Here is a 6,979-nt window from a genome sequence, read left to right on the forward strand (position 1 = left end):
ATTCAGATAACAAACAGAGAATCAGCTAATCAGTTTTCAATAAAGGATTTCGCTATAACTGATCAACAGTTACAATTCGTTATCCCAGAATTTTTTAAAGAAATTCCTGTAATGTCTTGAGAAAGAGTGATAATCCAAATAAACTGTTTGTAAAATACCTTGAGTAGAATACTACTCAACCATTGAACCTAGAACTTAGCTCTCATACCAAAATGTTAATTTTGCGGAAACGCGCTTCTAAACTTCTAATGTAAATAAGAACAGAACTAGAAAGGATTCAGATTACAGAAGCTTAGGAACTTACAAGAAATTCTACAAGCTTAAACTTCGAAGAAGATTTCTGTCGAATGGCGGCTTCTGCCTTGCAAGAAGAAGCTCAGTGGTTTATATAGACGAAGATAGTAAAAGCACCGGGTACAAGTGGTAGCCAACATCCACGGTCATCGTATTTTTTTTCGATCTACTAGGCTTAGTCAAGACTAGTCATAAAGTAACTAGGCACACTAAAGCACGACTGGGGTTCAATCTTTTATTAAAGTAAAGATAAAGGATTGGATTTTGCGGGATTTCAGGGCCCATCATTGCTCCATTATTGTACTATGGTGGATGTTCCAACACTTCTTTTATCACGCTCTGGTAGTGGAGAAGGGCGTTCCAGAGTTCTTTTCTTGTGCTGATGACAGCTGGAAGATGCTGTCTCCAATAATTGTCCTTCTTTGTTCCTTCCCGATGGGCATGATGCCGAAAGTCGTATTCCTTGAGCTGGCAGATTTGTTCCAGCTCTCTGATACTGTGGAAGACTTGCTCCACTGCTTCTGCTTCAATTTGGGTCATTCTTTTTCTGATGATGTGGTCTTCAATGTGTAAGATGGTCCTTCCGCTGGATTCTTGGGCCAGTTCCTCGTATTCACTAAGGAGTTCATAAGGCCTGCCAACCGGGTAGTCTCCTGAAGGTTGGGTTTATCCTTGATCTGCTTCATTGCTTGCTCTATAGCCTCCATGACTTGGTCCTCCGGGTTCCATGATTCCTGCACTAATAAACAAACAAGTCGAGAAAGTGCGTCAGCTAAAACATTGTCCTTCCCTTCTACATGGACGAACTGGACAGGGATTCCTAATCCAGTAATAAAATCCGTGAAATTTATCCATTTGACGCAGGAAGGCTTATTCTGAGCAGTCTTATCGAAGAAGCTGATGATGGCCTGACAGTCTGTTCTGATCATCAATTCTGACTTATCAAGATAATATATCTTAAAACTGTTTAGACTGTTCATGACCGCGAATATCTCCGCGTCGATTGTGGATTTAATAGGATTAAACCTTCCACTAGCATAGGCGCAGATTTTCTCTTCAGATTTTGGATCATACTTTTGGGCTTTCCATTTGCAAATACCGCCCCATCCTTCCATAGACCCATTCGTCTCTAGAATTATATAACAGTCAAATGGAAAGCCCAAAAGTATGATCCAAAATCTGAAGAGAAAATCTACGCCTATGCTAGTGGAAGGTTTAATCCTATTAAATCCACAATCGACGCAGAGATATTCGCGGTCATGAACAGTCTAAACAGTTTTAAGATATATTATCTTGATAAGTCAGAATTGATGATCAGAACAGACTGTCAAGCCATCATCAGTTTCTTCAATAAGACTGCTCAGAATAAGCCTTGCTGCGTCAAATGGATTAATTTCACGGATTTTATTACTGGATTAGGAATCCCTGTCCAGTTCGTCCATGTAGAAGGGAAGGACAATGTTTTAGCTGACGCACTTTCTCGACTTGTTTGTTTATTAGTGCAGGAATCATGGCAACCCGGAGGACCAAGTCATGGAGGCTATAGAGCAAGCAATGAAGCAAATCAAGGATAAACCCAACCTTAAGGCGACTACCCGGTTGGCAGGCCTTATGAACTCCTTAGTGAATACGAGGAACTGGCCCAAGAATCCAACGGAAGGACCATCTTACACATTGAAGACCACATCATCAGAAAAAGAATGACCCAAATTGAAGCAGAAGCAGTGGAGCAAGTCTTCCACAGTATCAGAGAGCTGGAACAAATCTGCCAGCTCAAGGAATACGACTTTCGACATCATGCCCATCGGGAAGGAACAAAGAAGGACAATTATTGGAGACAGCATCTTCCAGCTGTCATCAGCACAAGAAAAGAACTCTGGAACGCCCTTCTCCACTACCAGAGCGCGATAAAAGAAGTGTTGGAACATCCACCATAGTACAATAATGGAGCAATGATGGGCCCTGAAATCCTGCAAAATCCAATCCTTTATCTTTACTTTAAAAGACTGAGCCCCGGGGAGCCGCCTTTTAGTGTGCCTAGTTACTTTATGACTAAGTCTTGACTAAGCCTAGTAGATTGAAAAAAAGATACGATAAGGATGCGATGGGGCTACCACTTGTATCCGGTTCTTACTATCTTCATTCTATATAAACCACTGAGGTTTCTTCTTGCAAGGCAGAAGCCACATTACGACAGAAGTCTTACTTGAAGAAGTTTAAGCTTGTAAAACTCTTGTAAGTTCCTAAGCTTTCTATTGTAATCTGAATCCTTTCTAGTTCTGTTCTTATTTACATTAGAAGTTTAGAAGCGCGTTTCCGCAAAATTAACATTTTGGTATCAGAGCCAAGTTCTAGGTTCATGGCTGAGTAGTATTCTACTCAAGGTATTTTTGGGAACAGGTTCTTTGATTATCACTCTTTCTCAAGACATTACAGGAATTTCTTTAAAACTCTGGGATAGCGAATTGCAACTGTTGATCAGTTATAGCGAAATCCTTTATTGAAAACTGATTAGCTGATTCTCTGTTTGTTATTTGAAATTTCTTTATTGTAATAAGGTGACCGGGGAACGACGGGTGGACTATAAAAGGACTGGTCCTAAACTTGGCAAAGGCAAGGGTGCCGTAAGTAAGACCAAGGGAACACCAGTATGAATAGGAAAGCCCTTAGAACCCTCTAAGCTGTAAGCAATAGAGATCAAGGAAAGATAATAGCAAAAGAAGCTATAAATGTTTTGATGTCTAGACACTGGGAGGAAAAGATACAAGAGTGGTATAACAAGTCCGGAACCTCGAACCTAGAATACCTTGACCTTACTGAAACAAAGTCAACCTCAAAAGAACTAGCTCACAACATCTCGGTAGTATACAATCAAGCCTGTCTTTCTTGTAGAGTGCACCTAAAACACTTCTACAAAATTCAAGAAGAAATTGAGAGTTTAAGGGTCGAAAATCAAAATTTAACAAAGGCGATTAAAAACTTAACTAAGGAAGTAGTTAAGAACAGGCCTTTAACTTTAAAACAAATACAAGAGTTTGTTCTATCCATAGTGGAACAATCCAAAATAATTAAAAAACAGGCCTTGAAGATTTCCGAAGAAACCAAGAAAGAGCTTAAAGAAGTAAAGGCGCTTCTTAGAAAGTTGGAAGCCTTAGCTGCATGAGCTACATTAATACTCAGGCGACCCAAAGTTACAAAGAAGCATTGGCAGCCATATAAAACATTGAAGCACCAGCAATAGGATTCTACAGACCTGGTACTGAAGGAAATCTTACAGTAGCACGAGCCATAGTGAAACAAAACAACACTGTCATACAGCTACTGGTTTCTATTAAGGAGCAGCTTGATAATTTGGAAGCAAGGATACAGAAGCTAGAGAAATAAGCACAAGTCCCTGCTTCAACAGCACTACCAGATTCAGTAATAGAAAATCTGAACAAAAGGATCAACGAGTTGAAGATCAGTGAAAAACAAGTTCCAAAGCCTGGTAAGTTACTAATATTCAAAGATCCTTACAAAATTCTTGAGCAGGAAAAAGCCAAAGCAAGAAAATAACGACAAGGGCGTCAACACAAGATCCTCCTGTAACAACACTAATAATGAGAAATGGAACAGAAGAAGCACCACTCTTTGAAGACCAGATTAAGATATATCGCCAAGGACAAAAGAGGTGATACAATACACAAAGAGCGCTTCAAAGAATCAAGAGAAGAATTACTAGGGCTGAACCTTACAATGTCACCCTAGAACAACAAATGGACCCGCAGATGCAACTGAGGCTATCCATGCAAGAACGAGCCTCAATAGTCCCGGCAGAAGTCCTTTACCACTCCCGACGCGATGATGCGCTCATCATGTGTATTGTGCACAGAGCTGAAGAAGCAATATTGGTAACCAATAAGATAAAAGCTCGCTGCAAATGAGCCACCTTATGAAAGATGCATCGTAGGATTGACATCAAGTACACTGTTGACTATGATGAGTTGTCTATTAAAGGAGAGAGATAACCGACTCTCAAAATTGGACAAGGGTCTGCTAATCTACATGAAGCAACGGTCAAATATAAGGGCAAACTAGATACGTTGTTGCAATGTCTTTCAAACAATAGTGCAAGAAGTTTGCAATGGTCTGCTTTATGGTCCAAGTTAGTGTTAGTGTGAGCTCACTCTTGTCATTATTGATGTTAAGGTCTATGGTACAAATTAGAATCTAAAGATTTTTTTTGAGGTGAAGAATATACGCGTCAAGATCCAGATAGAGAACAAATCATCATCGACATGTTAGAGGTCGATTCTACTAGAATATTTGAGATTGGAGTCACAAGGAAGGGGCTTTAGTCATCAACTTAGGCATGAAATGAATCAGTGATATTGACTTGGAGTTAGCAGTTGATATATCCTTTTTATTTGGGACAAGGACCATGTAGTGAGTTCTATTTGGCTATTCATAAAAATGATCTAATGTCTTTAATTTCAGCAAAACTTTCTTTGCTTCAGCTGTTGTAGCCCAGAGGAGACTCTTGATCTCCTCTGAGAATTGACAATCTAATTTGAGAAGTATCAAGAGTTAAGATGAGATAATTTGTTAAAGAGAAGGTAATCAGAGGTTCACATGGCATCAGTATATGATTGCATAATTGGATCTCCTTGTAATCAAGCATTTCCACCATACTAATGATATCAAGTTAATATACTTTCTTCTTTTGTCATTAGCATATTATGCGTTTGATGTTCCACATTAGCTCGCCCATACTAGTAGGAGATTTTGTTATGTAGCACTTGAGTAAGGTTGTGTTAATGCTTGTCAATATGACTCATTACCATAGAGCAATCTAGTTTCAATAAATGAGCTCTAACTTTTTAAAGTCTCTCTAGAATGGAAATGAATATTGATTGCATTGAATTTCCTTTCATCTATCATCTTTTAATCGGCGTGTCATTGTCCTAGTATTAATAAATATCTTGTCTGGATCACCTTCATGGAAGACACACCTTATTTTCCTATCCTCACTTAGCCCGATTTCTCAAAAGGAAGATGATTTATTAGTATATTCTATCACATCATCTGCACCTGTCTCGGAACCTGCTCCTGACAAGCCTCCTATTATTTAAGTATACTTCAAGCGTCAACCTCTTGATTTGTGTCCCGCGCCTACTACTTCGTTATCAGATCCACCTCCGAGTGATGATCTTCCTATTGCGTTATGTAAAGGTAAACGTCTGTGCACTTATTCTATTTCTTCTTTTATTTCCTATAACAGCTTGACGTCTTCTTCTTGCTCTTTTATTTCTTCACTTGATTTTATTTCTATTCCTAAAACTGTCCGTGAAGCCATATCTCATCTTGGTTGGAAAGAGACAATGATAGAGGAAATGAAAGCTTTGGATGATAATGACACTTGGGACTTGGCTGATCTACCTTTAGGCAAACGGGTTATTTGATGCAAATGGGTATTTACAGTTAAAGTCAATCCGGATGGATCAGTTGCTAGACTAAAAGCCTGTCTTATTGCTAAGGGCTATGCTTAGACATATGGTGTGGATTATTCTGATACTTTTTCTCCTGTTGTAAAGTTGACATCAATTTGATTATTTATTTCACTCGGCTACTACTCATCATTGGCCTTTACATCAACTTGATATGAAGAATGTTTTTCTTCATGGTGATCTTCAGGAGGAGGTGTATATGGAGTAACCTCCTGGTTTTGTTGCTCAGGGGGAGATAGGGCGAGTGTGTCGTATAAGAAAATCTTTGTATGGTTTGAAACAGAGCCCTCGTGCTTGATTTCAAAAGTTTAGTCAAGTTGTTGAAAAATTTAGTATGGTGAAAAGCAAGTCTGATCATTCTGTATTCTACAAGCGGTCAGAAGTTGGTGTCATTCTGTTGGTTGTGTATGTGGATGATATTGTTATCACTGGAAGTGATACTATAGGAATTTCATCTCTTATCTTTCATTCTTACTCAGTTTCATACAAAAGACTTAGGGGTGCTAAAGTATTTCTTAGGCGTTGAAGTTATAAGAAGCAAGAAAGGTATATTTCTATCTCAGAGAAAATATGTTCTCGACAGATGGGCAAATTAAGGGCAAAGCCTTGTAGTACTCCAATAACTCAAAACATGCACCTCATAGAAGATGGAGAACTATTTGAATATCCTGAGAGATATCGAAGGTTGGTTGGGAAGTTGAATTATCTTACTGTAACTCGTCCAAATATTGCATATTCGGTTAGTGTTGTTAGTCAGTTTATGTCATCTCCAACAGTTAATCATTGGACAACATTAGAGCAGATTTTGTGTTATTTGAAGGGAGCACCCGGATGGGGTATCGTATATAAAAATCATGGGCACACTCATATTGAAGGCTTTTCAGATGCAGATTGGGCAGGTTCTAAAATGGATAGAAGATCTACTTCAGGTTATTATATTTTTGTTGGAGGAAATTTAGTTTCATGGAAAAGTAAAAAAGCAGAATGTTGTGTCACGATCCAGTACAGAATCAGAATATAGGGCTATGACACAGTCTGTATGTGAGATAATATGGATATATCATCTGTTGACTGAAGTAGGACTTAAAATTTCAGTACTAGCAAAACTGTGGTGTAATAATCAAGCCACTATTCACATTGCATCAAATCTCGTATTTCATGAGCGAACTAAGCATATTGAAATTGATTGTCATTTCGTT

Source organism: Curcuma longa, chromosome 18 (assembly GCF_044706935.1).
Source record: "Curcuma longa cultivar G26 ecotype Majalengka, Jawa Barat chromosome 18, ITB_CL_G26_1.1, whole genome shotgun sequence".
NCBI lineage: Eukaryota > Viridiplantae > Streptophyta > Magnoliopsida > Zingiberales > Zingiberaceae > Curcuma > Curcuma longa.